Source organism: Bos mutus, chromosome 15, assembly GCF_027580195.1.
Source record: "Bos mutus isolate GX-2022 chromosome 15, NWIPB_WYAK_1.1, whole genome shotgun sequence".
Classification (NCBI taxonomy): Eukaryota; Metazoa; Chordata; class Mammalia; order Artiodactyla; family Bovidae; genus Bos; species Bos mutus.
In genome coordinates, this window is record NC_091631.1 from 51037624 (window position 1) to 51055605 (window position 17982).

The following is a 17982-nucleotide window of genomic DNA, read 5'->3' on the forward strand; positions in this document are numbered from 1 at the left end:
GTAGTTTCTAAGCCAGGTAAAGGCTTCCACGAGCGTTTCTATACTTGGAAAGGGCTGCCCGAGGCAGGGCTCCATCATGGCATCTCCAGTGGACTGGAAGGCAAGCCAGGGTGTGCCCAGAGCTGAGCACACCCTCATGTTCCAGGTTAGGAGAGACCGTCAGTGGAGTGGGGCAGACCTGGGAGGGAGGGAAACGTGTTGAGAAATGACTTCCTGGCAGACAGGGTTGTGTCAACTCTTCAAAACCAAATTCCGGATCTTGTTTCATTCCAATCTTGCTGCTCCCAGTCTTCCGCATTCACCCAGTCATTCAGGCCCCAAATAGTAGAGTTGACCATGACTCCTTATGATCTCTCACACATGAATCTCACACATGAATCAGCAAATCTCATTGGCTCTGCCTTCAAAGTACACCCTGAACTCAGTGACCTCACACCACCATCCCTGAAGTCATGGGCCAGGGGACCGCTGGCTGTCCCCTGGATTACTGCCATTGTCCACTGGTCTTTCTACTGTTGCCCTTGCCCATCCTTAGTCTGGTCTCCAGAGTGATCCTTTTAAGACAAAATTAGATGATGTCATCTCCACTTCCCAGCCAAGATGGAGTCTTGGAGACCATTTACCCTTGTACTTCAAATAACTAAAAAACTGGGAGAAATATGTAACATGGTGGTTTTCATCATAAATCATAAGACAAAGGGGAGTGGGGGACAGATGGTTTCTGAGAGTGAAAAAAAACGAAACTTCCACTGGCCCAGCTTACTGCTTGGAGAGAATTTCTAGACTACAGTGCAGGGAGGGAGGGGGACCCAGGCTAAGCCCAGTGTTGTCCCTGAGTTGATGACAGGAGTTGAGAATTCCTGGGTCTTCCTGAGTCTTCAGCTGAGCATTGCTAGTTGGGTGTGTGAGGAAACTCTGTGAGGCTAAGGAAGAGAAGCAGCAGAAAGGGCTAGGGGGAATGCTTGCTGGAGCTGACACAAGGCAGCCTTTCATCTAGGGTCGATCTCACCCACTGGGCTTCCTGGTGGCTCAGTGGTAAAGAATCTGCCTGCCAATGGTGGAGACCCAGGAGACACAGGTTTGACCCCAGGATCAAGAAGATCGCCTGGAGAAGGAAATGGGAACCCACGCCAGTATTCTTGCCTGGGAAGCCCCATGGGCAGAGGAACCCGGCCGGCTATAGTCCAAAGGGTAACAAAGAGTTGGATATGACTGAGCAACTATGCAGCATCTCACTGATTACTGAGGCAATACCCTTTGAACTCTCTTCCTCGTCTCCCAGGAATCATGACGTTTTCCATTCTGGTTGGTGCTGATGATCCTCCTCCCCGGCCTGTGTGATCTCCAGGGGTTGTTCTCACCAATCCTTTCTGGTGGTTCTTCCTCAGCCTTAGGTGGCTTCCTCACATACATGGGTTGTTCAGAAGCCAAAGACCTGAGGGGGCCCTTTGCAGCTCTCTGGAACTTTCTTTCTGGGAAGTTCTCATCTCCAGGACTTTGCAAGGTGGGCCCCATCTGCTTTGGTCTCCCTGACTCCCACTTCATCTCCTTGATTCCAGGGGGCTGCCAGGCTCTGCCTGAGTCCCCCTCCCTGCGCTCAGCGTTTGTAGGGCTCCTTTCACTGGTTCCTCCCCTCTCAGCTATAGCTGTCATGTGATGTCTGATGTCCTCCTATGTCTGAAAACCATTTTGTATATTATTTTCCCCCAGGTTTTTAGTTGTTTCAGATAGGAGAGTAAATCCATTTCCTGTTACTCCGTCTTTGTCCAAAGAAATTCATGAAAACCTATGATCACACAAAAACATGTATATAGATGTTTGTAGGGATTTTATTTTGTCATTGTCATCAACAAGAAACAGTCCAAATGTCTTTCACCTGGTGAATGGATGAACAAACTATCACATCCATACAGTGGAATATTCTTCAGTAATAAAAAGCTCCATACATGGTATAATATCTAGAGTAACTACTAAGTAACAGTAAATGAATGTATATATTAAAACAACCTGGTGTTTCTCTAGTCGTTATGGAAATGACAGGATACTGACCATGTGACATCAACAAAAGCCAGAAATCTTGCTCAATTTTAATCTTTGAATTTGGAAAATAAAAAGAGGTTCTATATGCCAATATGGATGAATCTCAAGTGCTTTATGCTAAGGGAAAGGATTCAGACTCAAGAGGGCATCTACTATAAAGTTTCCTCTAAATGACACCCTGGAAGAAGCAAAGCTATTGGGACAGAAAATAGATCCGTGGTTGCCAATGGCAATAGGTGGGGATGGGAAAGGCTACAAAGGGCAAGGGAGACTTTTGCGGGGGTGATAGAGCCGTGATTGCGCACATTCGTCAGAACTGGCAGAACTCTATACCCAAAATGGTAAAGTTTACTTTATGTAAATGACATCTTAAAAAATTACCAAAAGAAAGATGATGTCACTCTTTTGTTCAGAACTTTCCAGTTTGTCTTACTCACACCTCACAATTGCCCAGAAGGCTCTATTGTTCTCCCTGGTGCTGCCTCTTTGATATCTTCTTTTCCTGACACTCTCCTGCTGACTCATCCCATGCCAGTCTCACTGTTCTCCTTGCTGTTCCTACAAATATCATTCTCCTTCTGTCTCAGGACCTTTGCACATGCTGTTCCTCTACTAGAATGTTCTTCCCCAGATATGCACAGAAGTCATTCTCCTATTTCTTCTTCTTTTTTATTTTGACTGTTCTGGGTCTTCGTTGCTGCTGGGTCTTTTCTCTAGTTGCAGGGAGCAGGGACTGCTCTTGAGTTGTGGTGCGTGGTCTCCTCGCTGCAGTGGCTTCTTTTGCCGGGGAGTTTGGGCTCCAGGTGTGTGGGCTTCAGTAGTTGCGGTTCCTGGGCTCTGGAGCGCAGGCTCAATAGTTGTGGCACAGGCTTAGCTGCTCCGTGGCACGTGGAATCTTCCTGGATCAGGGATCAGACTCATGTCTCCTGCGTTGACAGGGAGATTCTTTACCACTGAGCCACCAGGGTAGCCCCTCCTATTTCTTTTTATTTTATTTATTTTTTTGGCTGTGTGGTTTGTGGAATCCTAGTTCCCTCAGGAATTAAACCTGGGGCCCCCACAGTGAGACTGCCAAGTCCTACCCACTGGACTGCTAGGGAATTCCCTATTATTCTCCTATTTCAGTCAGATCTCTGCTCAAAACCCATCTCTCAGAAAAGATTCCCCTGGCTATCTTATCTACAATCACATCTTTCACACTCAGATGCTGTCTACCTATCCTGCTTTATTTTTTTCAAAGCACTTCTCTCTAGCAGATGTCTATTTGTTTACTTGTTTATTGTATACCTTCTCTAATTAGGACATAAACTCCATGGGAGCAGAGGCTGTGTCTATTCTCTGAGGAGAATCTAGATTTTCCCTGCTTTCTTTGAAGGAATAGGATTCTCAGAGGCTTGAGTGTGCCCAGAGGGAGGGCAGCCCCTTGGGGTTCAGAATGAATTGTGAGGTCAATTGTCTGGGTCCTTGATCTTGTCAGGCAGAACATTTGTCCATGTCTTTCAGTTGGGCCACAGGAAGGACAGGAGTCAAGGGCCCTGACTACTAAAATTGTGGTCTGCCGACCTACAGCATGAGTGTTACTGGAGAGCTTGTTAGAGATGCAGAAGTTTAGGCCTCATCCCCAAAGCACAGAATCAGAATTTGCACCTGTAACAAGTTTCCCAGGAGATTTCTGTGCAAGTTCTAGTCCCTGGCCCAAACTCCATCCTTTTCTTGGGCACGGTCTGCAGGAGGGTGAGAAAAGCCAGGGTTTGTCTTGCCCTTGATCTCCTCTTCTTTTTGGTGTAAGATGGCCTTAATCAGTGAGTGTGAAGACCTGTGGGAGCAAGCAAGGGAGACCCGGGCTCTGTGTAGTCATGACTAAGGCAGGTACTGATCTGGTTCCTGAGATTCTAGTCCCCTTCCTGCAACATATTCACATCTCATTACAATCCTTAAAGGTAGGTAGAATTAATTCCCTTTTACCCATGATAAAACCAAAGCGCTGAGGAGGAAAAATAATTTTCCAAAGACATGTAACTATTAGCTGTGTGCCTGCTCAGTTGCTCAGTCGTATCTGACTCTTTGTGACCCCATGGATTGTGGCTCTCTAGACTTCTCTGTCCATGGGATTCTCCAGGTAGGAATACTGGAGGTGGTTGCCATTCCCTTCTCCAGGGGATCTTCCAGACCCAGGGACTGAACCTGAGTCTCCTGCATTTCCTGCATTGCAGGTGGCTTCTTCACAGCTGAGCCACTGGGGAAGCTCCAGCCCTATGAGGGAAGAGCCATTATTACTAGTCCCATTTTACAGATGAGGAAATAGAGACACAGGTATGGTTATTGATAATTGTATAGAAAAGAGTCTGAAAAGATACACATTCAGCTGAGGTCAGTGGTTGTCTCTGATGAGGAGGACTGGGGATTCAGCTGGGAATTGAAGACAAAACTATTCTTTTTAAAAGTAAAGCACGCTGAGAGTAAGAATCTGACCTGAATACCCTGAGCACTATCTGAGCGAAATAATTTGGGCTAGCAAACCAGACTGTGGGATATCTACCACGCGAAAAGCCAGTCCTAACCTAAAACCGCCAGGCCCGCGCACGGAACAAAGGACTGAACAGAGATAGCCGGCTGCAGACCTTCCCCCTCCGGTGACAGGCAGCCAGAGCCGGAAGGGGGCAATCGCAGCCCCAGAGAGACATTATCTATAAAACTGTAAGCGGGCTTCTTTGCTAACTAAAACTTCTTGGGGGTCTGGACAGTCAACATCTGCCTGAGAAGGTGCGCCGGTTTTACAACCAGAAAACCGAGTGGCGGGGAGGCGGTAAGTCGCAGCATTGGCGCTCGCCAAACACCTCATCACCTGAGCTGCTCGGACCTGGGAAGAGCACAAAACGCAGGCCCAACTGAGTCTGCGCCTCTGAGGACTACCCGAGTGCCTGAACCTGAGCGGCTTGGACCTGGGAGGTGCATGCAGCCCAGGGCCAGCCTCGGATTGTTCCCGGCGGAACAACCTAGAGCCCGAGCGGTGTGGACAGGGAGGCTACACACGCCGTGAGCGGGGGCAGACCCAGGGTGGCTGAGGCACTGCGAGCCCACGCCAGTGTTATTTGTTTGCAGCATTCCTCCCTCCCTCCCCACAGCGCGACTGAACAAGTAAACCTAAAAAAAAAAAAAAAAAAGTGTCCTCCACTGTCCCCTTTGTGTCAGGGCGGAAACCAGATACTGAAGAGACTAGCAAACAGAAGAAGATATAACAGAGGGAAACGCCTTGGAAGCTACAGGCAATAGACCAAAACCCTGTGGTTACTACGGACTACATAGGAAGGGGCCTATAGATCTTGAGAAATATAAGTCTGACCAAGGAACTAGCCAAAAATGAACTGAACCCACAACACCACCAAGAAAGTCCTAGATATATTTTTAGTATTTTTACGATCATTCTTTTCTTTTTTTTTTTAATTAAAAAAAAAATTTTTTAAGTCCTCTATTGTTCCTTTAATTTTCACTTTTATAACCTATTACTTTTGCAAAAAAAAAAAAAAAAGACCCTATTTTTTTCTTCTTCAGCAAAGTTCATGTATATATATTTTATAATTTTTTGACCTTGTTTTTTTTTTTTTCTTTTCTTTAACATTGTATTTTTGAAATTCTAAACTCTACTCTAGATTTTTAATTTTCGCTTTTTGGTATTTGTTATCAATTTTGTACCTATAGTTTATTTTTATATAATTTCTGTGACTTCTTTTTTTCTTCTTCTTTGTTTCTTTCTCTTCTTCTTCTATATAACATTGTATATCTGAATAATATAAATTTTGTACCTGTATTTTCTTTATAATTTTTGTGACATTGTTTGTTTTCGTTTGTCTGTTTTCTCTCTTTATTTTTCTTCTTCTTCTTCTTTTTTTTTTTTTAACATTGTATTTTTGAAATTCCAAACTCTACTCTAGATTTTTAATTTTTGCTTTTTGGTATTAGTTATCAATTTTGTACCTGTACTTTCTTTACAATTTTCGCGACCTTGTTTGTTTTTGTTTGTTCGTTTTTTCTCTCTTTCTTTTCCTTCTTCTTTTCTTTAACATCGTATTTTTGAAATTCCAAACTCTACTCTAGATTTTTAATTCTTGCTTTTATGTATTTGTTACCAATTTTGTACCTTTAAGAACCCAATCTTCAGGACTCATTTTTCACTAGGGAGCAAGAATACTGGCTTGACTGCTCTCTCTCCCTTTAGACTCTCCTTTTTCTCCACCAGGTCGCCTGTGTCTCCTCCCTAACCCCTCTACTCTACCCAACTCTGTGAATTTCTGTGTGTTCCAGACGGTGGAGAACACTTAGGGAACTGATTACTGGCTGGATCTGTCTCCCTCCTTTTCATTCCCCCCTTTTATCCTTCTGGCCACCTCTGTCACCTTCCTCCTTCTTCTCTTCTCTGTATAACTCCGTGAACATCTCTGAGTGGTCTAGTTGTGGAGTGCACATAAGGAAGTGACTACTGGCTACCCCACTCTCTCCATTATTGATTCACCTCATCTCATTTGGGTCACCTCTAACTCCCTCCTCCCTCCTCTTCTCTTCTCCATGTAACCCTGTGAACCTCTCTGAGTGACCCATGATCAGAGAGAAACTTTTCATCTTTAATGTAGATGTTTTATCAATGGTGCTGTATAGAAGGAGAAGTTTTGAAACTACTGTAAAAATAAGACCGATAACCGGAAGCAGGAGACTTAAGTCCAAACCCTGACTCCAGGGAACTCCTGACTCCAAGGAACATTAATTGACAGGAGCTCATCAAACGCCTCCATACCGACACTGAAACCAAGCACCACACAAGGGCCAATAAGTTCCAGGGCAAGACATACCAAGCAAATTCTCCAGCAACAAAGGAACACAGCCCTGAGCTTCAAGATACAGACTGCCCAAAGTCACCCCAAAACTATAGACATCTCATAACTCACTACTGGACATTTCATTGCACTCCAGAGAGAAGAAATACAGCCCCATCCACCAGAACACCGACACAAGCTTCCCTAACCAGGAAACCTTGACAAGCCACCTGTACAAACCCACACACAGTGAGGAAACGCCACAATAAAGAGAACTCCACAAACTGCCAGGATACATAAAGGACACCCCAAACTCAGCAATTTAAACAAGATGAAGAGACAGAGGAATACTCAGCAGATAAAGGAACAGGATAAATGCCCACCAAACCAAACAAAGAGGAAGAGATAGGGAATCTACCTGATAAAGAATTCGAATAATGATAGTGAAATTGATCCAAAATCTTGAAACTAAAATGGAATCACAGATAAATAGCCTGGAGACAAGGATTGAGAAGATGCTAGAAAGGTTTAACAAGGACCTAGAAGAAATAAAAAAGAGTCAAAATATAATGAATAATGCAATAAATGAAATTAAAAACACTCTGGAGGCAACAAATAGTAGAATAACAGAGGCAGAACATAGGATTAGTGAATTAGAAGATAGAATGGTAGAAATAAATGAATCAGAGAGGATAAAAGAAAAACGAATTAAAAGAAATGAGGACAATCTCAGAGACCTCCAGGACAATATTAAACGCTACAACATTGAATAATAGGGTTCCAGAAGAAGAAGACAAAAGAAAGACCATGAGAAAATACTTGAGGAGATAATAGTTGAAAACTTCCTAAAATGGGGAAGGAAATAATCACCCAAGTCCAAGAAACCCAGAGAGTCCCAAACAGGATAAACCCAAGGAGAAACACCCCAAGACACATATTAATCAAATTAACAAAGATCAAACACAAAGAACAAATATTAAAAGCAGCAAGGGAAAAACAACAAATAACACACGAGGGAATTCCCATAAGGATAACAGCTGATCTTTCAATAGAAACTCTTCAAGCCAGGAGGGAATGGCAAGACATACTTAAAATGATGAAAGAAAATAACCTACAGCCCAGATTATTGTACCCAGCAAGGATCTCATTCAAGTATGAAGGAGAAATCAAAAGCTTTTCAGACAAGCAAAAGCTGAGAGAATTCTGCACCACCAAACCAGCTCTCCAACAAATACTAAAGGATATTCTCTAGACAAGAAACACAAAAACGGTATATAAACTCGAACCCAGAACAATAAAGTAAATGGCAACGGGATCATACTTATCAGTAATTACCTTAAACATAAATGGGTTGAATGCCCCAACCAAAAGACAAAGACTGGCTGAATGGATACAAAAACAAGACCCCTACATATGTTGTCTACAGGAGACCCACCTCAAAACAGGGGACACATACAGACTGAAAGTGAAGGGCTGGAAAAAGATTTTCCATGCAAATAGGGACCAAAAGAAAGCAGGAGTAGCAATACTCATATCAGATAAAATAGACTTTAAAACAAAGGCTGTGAAAAGAGACAAAGAAGGTCACTACATAATGATCAAAGGATCAATCCAAGAAGAAGATATAACAATTATAAATATATATGCACCCAACACGGGAGCACCACAGTACGTAAGACAAATGCTAACAAGTATGAAAGGAGAAATTAACAATAACACAATAATAGTGGGAGACTTTAATACCCCACTCACACCTATGGATAGATCAACTAAACAGAAAATTAACAAGGAAACACAAACTTTAAATGATACAATAGACCAGTTAGACCTAATTGATATATATAGGACATTTCATCCCAAAACAATGAATTTCACCTTTTTTCTCAGCGCACATGGAACCTTCTCCAGGATAGATCACATCCTGGGCCATAAAGCTAGCCTTGGTAAATTCAAAAAATAGAAATCATCCCAAGCATTTTTTTCTGACCACAATGCAGTAAGATTAGATCTCAATTACAGGAGAAAAACTATTAAAAATTCCAACATATGGAGGCTGAACAACACGCTGCTGAATAACCAACAAATCACAGAAGAAATCAAAGAAATCAAAATTTGCATAGAAACAAATGAAAATGAAAACACAACAACCCAAAACCTGTGGGACACGGTAAAAGCAGTCCTAAGGGGAAAGTTCATAGCAATACAGGCACACCTCAAGAAACAAGAAAAAAGTCAAATAAATAACCTAACTCTACACCTAAAGCAACTAGAAAAGGAAGAAATGAAGAACCCCAGGGTTAGTAGAAGGAAAGAAATCTTAAAAATTAGAGCAGAAATAAATGCAAAAGAAACAAAAGAGACCATAGCAAAAATCAACAAAACCAAAAGCTGGTTCTTTGAAAGGATAAATAAAATTGACAAACCATTAGCCAGACTCATCAAGAAACAAAGGGAGAAAAATCAAATCAACAAAATTAGAAACGAAAATGGAGAGATCACAACAGACAACACAGAAATACAAAGGATCATAAGAGACTACTATCAACAATTATATGCCAATAAAATGGACAACGTGGAAGAAATGGACAAATTCTTAGAAAAGTACAACTTTCCAAAACTAGACCAGGAAGAAATAGAAAATCTTAACAGACCCATCACAAGCATGGAAATTGAAACTGTAATCAAAAATCTTCCAGCAAACAAAAGCCCCGGTCCAGACGGCTTCACAGCTGAATTCTACCAAAAATTTAGAGAAGAGCTGACACCTATCCTGCTCAAACTCTTCCAAAAAATTGCAGAGGAAGGTAAACTTCCAAACTCATTCTATGAGGCCACCATCACCCTAATACCAAAACCTGACAAAGATGCCACAAAAAAAGAAAACTACAGGCCAATATCACTGATGAACATAGATGCAAAAATCCTTAACAAAATTCTAGCAATCAGAATCCAACAACACATTAAAAAGATCATACACCATGATCAAGTGGGCTTTATCCCAGGGATGCAAGGATTCTTCAATATCCACAAATCAATCAATGTAATACACCACATTAACAAATTGAAAAATAAAAACCATATGATTATCTCAATAGATGCAGAGAAAGCCTTTGACAAAATTCAACATCCATTTATGATAAAAACTCTCCAGAAAGCAGGAATAGAAGGAACATACCTCAACATAATAAAAGCTATATATGACAAACCCACAGCAAACATTATCCTCAATGGTGAAAAATTGAAAGCATTTCCTCTAAAGTCAGGAACAAGACAAGGGTGCCCACTTTCACCATTACTATTCAACATAGTTTTGGAAGTTTTGGCCACAGCAATCAGAGCAGAAAAAGAAATAAAAGGAATCCAAATTGGAAAAGAAGAAGTAAAACTCTCACTATTTGCAGATGACATGATCCTCTACATAGAAAACCCTAAAGATTCCACCAGAAAATTACTAGAAATAATCAATGACTATAGTAAAGTTGCAGGATATAAAATCAACACACAGAAATCCCTTGCATTCCTATACACTAATAATGAGAAAACAGAGAGAGAAATTAAGGAAACAATTCCATTCACCATTGCAACGGAAAGAATAAAATACTTAGGAATATATCTACCTAAAGAAACTAAAGACCTATATATAAAAAACTATAAAACACTGGTGAAAGAAATCAAAGAGGACACTAATAGATGGAGAAATATACCATGTTCATGGATTGGAAGAATCAATATAGTGAAAATGAGTATACTACCCAAAGCAATTTATAGATTCAACGCAATCCCTATCAAGCTACCAACAGTATTCTTCACAGAGCTGGAACAAATAATTTCACAATTTGTATGGAAAAACAAAAAACCTCGAATAGCCAAAGCGATCTTGAGAAAGAAGAATGGACCTGGAGGAATCAACCTACCTGACTTCAGGCTCTACTACAAAGCCACAGTTATCAAGACAGTATGGTACTGGCACAAAGACAGACATATAGATCAATGGAATAAAATAGAAAGCCCAGAGATAAATCCACGCACATATGGACACCTTATCTTTGACAAAGGAGGCAAGAATATACAATGGATTAAAGACAATCTCTTTAACAAGTGGTGCTGGGAAATCTGGTCAACCACGTGTAAAAGAATGAAACTAGACCACTTTCTAACACCATACACAAAAATAAACTCAAAATGGATTAAAGATCTAAACGTAAGACCAGAAACTATAAAACTCCTAGAGGAGAACATAGGCAAAACCCTCTCTGACATACATCACAGCAGGATCCTCTATGACCCACCTCCCAGAATATTGGAAATAAAAGCAAAAATAAACAAATGGGACCTAATTAACCTTAAAAGCTTCTGCACATCAAAGGAAACTATTAGCAAGGTGAAAAGACAGCCTTCAGAATGGGAGAAAATAATAGCAAATGAAGCAACTGACAAACAACTCATCTCAAAAATATACAAGCAACTCCTACAGCTCAACTCCAGAAAAATAAATGACCCAATCAAAAAATGGGCCAAAGAACTAAATAGACATTTCTCCAAAGAAGACATACAGATGGCTAACAAACACATGAAAAGATGCTCAACATCACTCATTATCAGAGAAATGCAAATCAAAACCACTATGAGGTACCATTTCACACCAGTCAGAATGGCTGCGATCCAAAAGTCTACAAATAATAAGTGCTGGAGAGGGTGTGGAGAAAGGGAACCCTCTTACACTGTTGGTGGGAATGCAAACTAGTACAACCACTATGGAGAACAGTGTGGAGATTCCTTAAAAAACTGGAAATAGAACTGCCTTATGATCCAGCAGTCGCACTGCTGGGCATACACACTGAGGAAACCAGAAGGGAAAGAGACACATGTACCCCAATGTTCATCGCAGCACTGTTTATAATAGCCAGGACATGGAAGCAACCTAGATGTCCATCAGCAGATGAATGGATAAGAAAGCTGTGGTACATATACACAATGGAGTATTACTCAGCCATTAAAAAGAATACATTTGAATCAGTTCTAATGAGGTGGATCAAACTGGAGCCTATTATACAGAGTGAAGTAAGCCAGAAGGAAAAACAGAAATACAGTATACTAACGCATATATATGGAATTTAGAAAGATGGTAACAATAACCTGGTGTACGAGACAGCAAAAGAGACACTGATGTATAGAACAGTCTTATGGACTCTGTGGGAGAGGGAGAGGGTGGGAAGATTTGGGAGAGTGACATTGAAACATGTAGAATATTATGTAAGAAACGAGTTGCCAGTCCAGGTTCGATGCGCGATACTGGATGCTTGGGGCTGGTGCACTGGGACGACCCAGAGGGATGGTGTGGGGAGGGAGGAGGGAGGAGGGTTCAGGATGGGGAACACATGTATGCCTGTGGCAGATTCATTTTGATATTTGGCAAAACTAATACAATTACGTAAAGTTTAAAAATAAAATAAAATTAAAAAAAAAATAAAAGTAAAGCAACTATACCCCAATAAAAATTCAAAAATATGCTATAAAATTATATTTTTATTGAAATATAGTTGATTTGCGATGTTGTGGTACAGTGAAGGGATTCGGTTATGTATATATGCACTCTTTTTTAAATTTTAATTTTTTAGTTGAATGGTAATTGCTTTACAGAATTTTGTTGTTTTCAGTCAAACAGCAGCAAGAATCAGTCCTAGGTACACCCATGTTCCCTCCCTCCTGAACCCCCCTCCCATCCCCCTCCCACTCCCACCCCTCTGGATCGTCACAGAGCCCCCGTTTGAGTTCCCTGAATCATTCAGCAAATTCCCACTGGCTGTCTATTTTACATATGGTATTGTAAGTTTCCATGTTACTCTCTCCATGCATCTTACCCTCTCCCTCCTCCCCTCCTGCTATGTCCATAGGTCTGTTCTCTGTGTCTATTTCTCCATTGCTGCCCTGAAAATAATCAGTACCATTTTTCTAGATTCCATATATATGTGTGTTAGTATACGATATTTATATTTCTCTTTCTGATTTACTTCACCCTGTATAATAGGCTCTAGGTTCATCCACCTCATTAGGATTGACTCAAATGCATTCCTTTTTATGGCTGAATAATATTCCATTGTATATATGCACCACAGCTTCTTTATCCATTCACCTGTCGATGGACATCTAGACTGCTTCCGTGTCTAACTAGTGTAAATAGTGCTGCAGCGAACACTGGGGTACATGTGTCTTCTTCAGTTTTGGTTTCCTCAGGGTATATGCCTAGTTGTGCAATTGCTGGGTCATATGGTGGTTTTCTTCCTAGTATTTTAAGGAATCTCCATACCTTCTTCCACAGTGGCTGTATCAGTTTACATTCCCACCAGCAATGCAAGAGGGTTCCCTTTGCTCCACACCCTCTCCAGCATTTATTGTTTGTGGACTTTTTGATGATGGCCATTCTGACTGGTTTGAGGTGGTATCTCACTGTAGTTTTGATTATATATGCACTGTTTTTAGTATTCTTTTCTGTGATGGTTTATCACAGGATATTGAATACAGTTGCCTGTGCTATACAGTAGGACTTCGTTGTTTATCTATTCTATATATAATGGTTTGCATCTGCTAACCCCAACCTCCCACTCCATCCCTCCTCCACCCGCCCCCTGCCTTGGCAACCGCAATTCTATTTTCTATGACTGTGCTTAACTCTTTACTTTAAACCTTTGGTGTTGGAGTTTTTTATAACTATGTAATACATTCTTGAGAGTCCCTTGGTTTGCAAGGAGATCCAACCAGTCCATCCTAAAGGAGATCAGTCCTGGGTGTTCATTGGAAGGACTGATGCTAAAGCTGAAACTCCAGTACTTTGGCCACCTCATGCAAAGAGTTGACTCATTGGAAAAGACCCTGATGCTGGGAGGGGTTGGGGGCAGGAGGAGAAGGGGACGACAGAGGATGAGATGGCTGGATGGCATCACCGACTCGATGGACATGAGTTTGAGTGAACTCCGGGAGTTGGTGATGGACAGCGAGGCCTAGTGTGCTGTGATTCATGGGGTGGCAAAGAGTCGGACACGATTGAGCGACCGAACTGAACTGAACTGAATACGTTCATAATAAACACACACATACACACAGAGTTTTGAGTCAGATGTACTTGCCTCTAAAATCCTTTCTCTTCACTATGGTGTCATCCACATCTCTCCTTTCTACTTCCCATTCTGTCCCCGCTCATACTGTTCTCTAAACACAGGGCTTCTTCCTACCCCTTCCTTTGTGCTTGCTGTTCCCTCTAGCCATGCTCTCCTCCTGGGCTGGGTACAGCCTATGGTCTCCAGCTCTATTTCAGACGTCACTGTCTCATGGCATTTGTACACACTTGTATTGTGCTGTTTCCCATGCCATCCTTAAATTCTCTCCTGAGTTCCCCTAAGGGGCTGGGCTGCCTCTTTACCCTCTCCCTCTGCCTTTTCTAGTTCCTGACCCACATTCACACTCAGGGCTCCATCATGGTCTCTGTAACGACTTGCTTTTAGGTGGGGAGTTTCTAGTGTAGATGGCCCTGGACAGAAGCTGAGAGCACCACAGAGCCAGGCTCATCTTTCTGGGGTTCAGGTCCCATCCTTCTTAGTGGGAAGGGGACAGGGGTCTTCTCTCCACCAACCCCCTCACCACACCCTCCCTTCCAGAGATGGTGAGGGTCACCTTTGTGAGTCTCAGTGCTAGTCACTTTATAGCTTCCTGTTGTTTCTCTCTTGATTCCTCTCCCCTTGTCTAGTGGAACCACTTATACTCTGAGTGTCAAGTGCAAATATTGGTCCATCTCCAAACAAATCCAGATCAGTATGAGCACAAAGACTTTCAGGTTAGCTGCTGAATGTCACTCTAAAACAATCTATGCATATGTGCTTGTGTTTGTGTACATCTTTACATATATTCTATATCTTTCATTATCATTCTAAGTAAATTTTTTTCTTACAATTTCTGCTTTGACCTATGAATTATTTAGAAGTGCTGTTAAACATCACATACATTTTATATTTAAAAATTACTGCTTGCTGTTGTCTTGTAACTTAATGGGGTTGCAATCAGAGTTTCATCGGCTTGATAGTCAGACCAGGTTTCTTAGAAAACTTAAGTTGTATAAATTAAAGTTAATCTTAATGCTTTTTTATGGGGTTCAGTCTCAGGGAAGTAGCATTTCGGGGGAAAGGACAGAATGGCAGATAAAGAGAGAAAGGAAACACAAAGCAATGCAGCCCTGAGCTGACACAGCTCTATCAGCAACACGCCGCTGGTTGCTGAATCACAGGACTGTCTCTGGAGAACTAGGGCTTCTCTGAATAGTTTCATTCTGGGGAAGAAGGTAGAATAATTTATCTTCTGGCTCCTTCCTGTCTACTGTTTTCCATTATTAAACATTTATACCATAGACAATACCTTCCATATTTTACCCAGTCCTTCCAGACAGCCCTGGGGAAGCAGAGCCTTGTGGGTATAGTCTGCTGGTGCTCAGTGCTGGTGGGTATGATGAAGACCCTTCAAGCCACACACCATCCCTGGCTCCAGGGGAGGTGGAGACCAACATGGTGTTAGGAGAAGAGGCGGTGACAGTTGAAAGGGCTTTAGAACCAAGGGAATGAAAGGAACCAGAGGTGGGGCAGGAAGCCAGGCCAGTGACTTCATCCAAGTGGTGAGAGGATGGGGGATGCAGACAAGGCTGAGTAGAAATTGATGGATGTGGTGGGTGCCCATACTGCCTTTGAAACAGGTTGAAACTTACCTTATGAACCAGTATGGAGTTAATTTTTTTTTTTAACAAATGTGCTTGAGAAGGATGTTTACTTTCTAAGCATTGAGTGCAAGGTCCTACACATGTGTATTAATCAAGTATGCTAAGTATATTGTTTACACATCTATGTGTGTATATGTGTGTGTGTGTGTGTGTGCACACACTCAGTGATGTCTGACTTTTTGCAACCCCATGGACTATAGCTTGTCAGGTTCCTCTGTTCATGGGATTTCCCAGGCAAGAACACTGGAGCAGGTTGCCATTTCCCACTCTAGGGATCTTCCCGACCCAGGGATTGAACCCATGTCTCTTGCATCTCCTGCATTTGTAGGCGGATTCTTTACTACTGAGTCACCTGGGAAGCCTTTAGCATCTATACTTCACTAATATTTTACCTGTTTGACCTAATAATCATTGAGAGAAGTATGCTTCAAGTTTGCTTTATGATGGTGGATTTATCCATATCTCCTTGAAGTTCTTTCAGTTTTGAGATGGATTTAAAACTGTGCTTATATGGTTTTTTTTAATCTATTTACTGAGAAAAAATTCAGATATACAGAAAAGTAGGAAGAATAATAAATATCCATCACCTAGATTCCACACTTGTTGACACTTTTCTATCTTGTTTCAACTCTTTTTTAAATGAATTACAACATTGTGTCATTTTATCCCAGACACTTCTATATGAATCTCTAAAAATTAAAGGTATTTTAAAGTAGAATATTATAATGAAATTAACAATTCCTTGTTATCATCCAATATCCGGATGGTATTCATATTTCCCCAGTTAGCCCTTAGCTCAGATGTCTTTTGGGATTCCCAGGTGGCTCAATGGTGAAGAATCCACCTGCCAGTGCAGGAGACGAGACACAGGAGACCCGGGTTTGATCCTGGGTTGGGAAGATCCCCTGGAGGAGGGTATGGCAACCCACTCCAGTATTCTTGCCTGAAGAACCCTATGGACAGAGGAGCCTGGCGGACTACAGTCCATGGGGTTGCAAAGAGTCGGACATGACTGAGCGACTGAGCAAATGCTCAGGGAGGATCCAGTCGAGGTCCACACTTTCTATTTGGTTGTTACTCTCTTAAGTCTTTTTTACTTTTTACATTGTTATTATTATTATTTTTACTGTTTACACTGGCTGTGCTGGGTCTTCGCTGTGGTGCATGGGATCAGCAGTTGCAGCCCATGGGCTTAGTTGTAGTATGTGGGATCTTTGTTCCCTGACCAGGTCTCTTGGTCTTTAGAATGTCCCACCTTCTGGATTTGTCGGTTAGGTCCCAAGAGTGTCATTTAACTTATTCCTCTAATTCTTATATTTCCTATAAACTGGAAATTAGATGTAAAGGTTTGACTTAAGCATATTTGGTAAGTCACCTTTAGGTGACAAAACATGAGGTATATGTTATCTTCATGTTGGGAGGCATATAATCTGGTTGTTTCACTGTTAGTGAGTAGATGATGATCTTTTGATTATATTTTAGCTTTTAAATTTGAAATATTTTTCTGTTCAGAATTTTCTCATTTTTATTTTTTGTCAATTTATATTTTATTTATTAATTTTTGGCTGTACCGTGTGGCTTGTGGGATCTTTGTTACCTGACCAGGGATTGAACCTGTGCCCCCTGCATTGGGAGCATGGAGTCTTAATTACTGGACCACCAGGGAAGTCCCCTCTTGATTTTAAAACTAGGTTTTACTCTTGAGATTAGCAGGGAATCTGTGAGGGTTATACTTGGGCTTTATGCAAATATCCTGTTCTCTTTCAACCTTTCATTTAATGGTTTTAGCATCTGTTGATGATACTTGCCTGAATCAATTATTTCATTGACGATGCAAAAAATGATTTTTTATCATTCATCTATATCAATTTGCTATATTTTTTCTTTAAAGAAGAGCTTTCCCTTACCACCTTGAGTCATCTTGTTAACTGCAAGTAGATTTTTATGGCAAAACAGAATGATGCTCCCTTTTTTCTCTCTAAATACAATTTCCAAATAAAGACTTGGTGTGATAGCTAACTCCTGTGGTGACAAAGAGATGGCATTTTTTCATTTCTTTTTTCTTCTCTTTGTTTACAAGTTTTTCTTTTTAATTTATTTTTTTATTGAAGGATAATTACTTTACAGAATTTTGTTGTTTTCTGTCAAACCTCAGCATGAACCAGCCATAGGTATACACATATCCCCTTCCTTTTGAACCTCCCTCCATCTCCTACACCATCCCACCCCTCTAGATTGATACAGATCCCCTGTTTGAGTTTCCTGAGCCATACAACAAATTCCTGTTGGCTATCTATTTTACATATGGTTATGTAAGTTTCCGTGTTACTCTTTCCATACATCTCACTCTCTCCTTCCCTCTTCCCAGGTCCATAA

General features: G+C 41.4%; 1 protein-coding gene across 1 annotated transcript in view; it reads right to left on the minus strand.

Annotated features, from left to right (window-relative positions):
• The window catches only part of TMPRSS4 (transmembrane serine protease 4), a 51384-nt gene that overhangs the window by 629 nt on the left and 32773 nt on the right, over window positions 1-17982 (minus strand). The window lies entirely within an intron of this gene.